Here is a 2,526-nt window from a genome sequence, read left to right as displayed (position 1 = left end):
AAATGTTGATTTTCCAGTAGCTAGGCAGGAAGTATAGGCAGGACAACCAGACAGCAAATAGAGGCAGGTCAATGAAAATAGGAGAATTCTGGGAAGAGGACACAGTCCTGGCCCAAACACAGGGGAAGGAAGATGTGACTGCCTTGCTGAAAAAGGTGCCGAGCCATTTGGCTAACATAGATAAGAATAATGGATTAGCTCTTCTGTCTGGATGCAGGGCGGCCCTAGGTGGTCCGCCCAGGCCCTGGCCCCCACCCGCCCCCGCTGAGCCAGCTAGTGGAGCAAAGATGGTGGGCCGCAACAGTGCCATCGCCACCAGCGTGTGAGGCACCCTCTTCATTGGCTACTGCATCTACTTCGACCCCAAAAGGAAGAGTGACCCCAACTTCAAGAAAAGGCTGTGAGAACAAAGAAAGAAATAGAAGCTTGCTAAGGAGAGAGCTGGGCTTTCAAAGTTACCTAACTTAAAGGATGTTGAAGCTGTTCAGAAGTTCTTCCTTGAGGAGATACAGCTTGGTGAAGGCTTATTAGCACAAAGTGACTACGAGAACGGTGTAGACCACATGACAAATGCGATTGCTGTGGGTGGGCAGCCTCAGCAGCTGCTACAAGTGTTACAGCAGATTCTCCTACCACCAGTGTTCCAGATGCTTCTGACCAAGCTTCCAACCGTTAGTCAGAGTATTGTAGTGCTCAGAGCTTGGCTGAAGATGACATGGAATGAGCCAGACAAGAGACTTGACTCTAGAGGTGTACCCAGATGTCCATGGAGATGTCCCCAGCTAGATCCTTGGGCAGGTGAGGAGAGGGAGCCTGAAATGGCCCTATCCTATAGCCACAGTAATAAATATCTTCCATATCACCATAGAACCTTCATCTGGCCAAGGATGAAGCTAAAGACAGAGACCCACATTGGAGCACTGGACTGAGTTCCCAAGGTCCAAATGAGGAGCAGAAGGAGGCAGGACATGAGCAAGGAAGAGGTGCGCCGACCCACTGAGACAGTGGGGCTGATCTAATGGGAGCTCACCAAAGCAAGCTGGACTGGGACTGATGGAGTACGTGATCAAACCGGACTCTCTGAATGTGGTGGACAAGGAGGGCTGACTGAGAAGCCAAGGACAATGGCACTGGGTTTTGGTCCTACTGCATATACTGGCTTTGTGGGAGCCTAGCCTGTTTGGATGCTCACCTTCCTAGACCTGGATGGAGGGATGAGGACTTTGGACCTTAACCAGAGCAGGGAACTTGGACTTCCTACAGGGCAGGGAACCCTGACTGCTCTTTGAACTGGAGAGGGAGGGGGAGGGGGAGGGAAATTGGAGGAAGGGAGGAGGTGGAAATTTTTAAGTAAAAAATAAATAAAATGTGAAAAAAAGAAAAAATCTGTTAAAAAGGATTTAACCCTTAGCTTGGAAGCTGCTTGGCTCTGGGGGAATAAGCGCAAACGTATTTGTCATGAACTGTCCTACACTGAAAGTCTACCAAAGTAAATGTGTGCTTTGAGTAGATCCATTGTCTGTTCTATTTTTTTCCCAGTGAAAAGTATTTTGATAGGACTTTTCATTTTATAAATACACTGAGTTAACCAAAATATCATGGATTTCGTTTATTCTTATGACATGGACTTCAAATGTAAATACAGTAAGTAGAGTATTACTGAGATTAAAACGCCCAGTGATAAATTTTGAAAGATTGGAAGAGAATAAGAAGGATAGTTGAATAATGCCCGTTTTTAAAGACTAGTACATTTTACTGTAAGTCATAAAATTGGATATAAACATGTGTTTGTGAAAACTGAGCATTAAAATCTTACAGAGACCGTTTCAAGAAAAAAAATAATGGGTTAATATAAGTTATAAGAGTTAAGAAGCCAGAGCTAATGGGCCAATCAGTTTATAGTTAATGTAGATCTCTGTGTGGTTTCTTTGGTACTTAATAATTATGGGAACCAGGCAGCACAGAAATCCTGACAACACATATCAAATTCAAGCACCTTACCCTCACCCTGTACTGTTTTAAATGGTATCTTCTTCAAATAACAGGAGCAGAATACAGTACAAAAGGAGGCACTCCTCTCTCTGAGAGTTGCTTGGATTCTAGGATTCTTAGAGAGACTTCATCTATCAATACTTCAATCCTTTATCAAAGTGTAGGAGAAATGGCTCAATTTAAACGGTTTTTGCAAGTGTAAATTATAAAAGTACAGACAGATTTCAAGGTTCTTTCTACTTCTCTGTTTTTCCCCAACCACTATTACTCTTACCCCCTTTCAAAGCAGCACAAAAGTATTCTCTTTAAAATTATTAATTTCTATAATTTCTAAGACAAGAAGCATTTATTAATCCTCAACTGACATTGTCTCCTTTAGAAATTGTAATATTTTAACTCAAAAATTTCCATGCTCACCTAAAAAATCCATTTATGTGTCATTTTCAATAGTATTTAGTAGCTTCAAATTTTTGAGAGTTCCCAAATGTTTCCCACATTAACATAAGGGTTCAGCATGCTTTGAGGTATAATTAT

The 2,526-nt window shown here is 42.4% G+C and overlaps 1 pseudogene; it reads left to right on the top strand.

The window, feature by feature from the left end:
- Positions 1 to 287: 287 nt before the first annotated feature.
- On the top strand, positions 288 to 751 carry LOC101992604 (annotated as a pseudogene).
- Positions 752 to 2,526: the final 1,775 nt, after the last annotated feature.

This window comes from Microtus ochrogaster, chromosome X (assembly GCF_000317375.1).
Source record: "Microtus ochrogaster isolate Prairie Vole_2 chromosome X, MicOch1.0, whole genome shotgun sequence".
Lineage (NCBI taxonomy): Eukaryota > Metazoa > Chordata > Mammalia > Rodentia > Cricetidae > Microtus > Microtus ochrogaster.
Note: the sequence above shows the minus strand (reverse complement) of the source record. Positions and strands in the feature narration are given on the sequence as shown.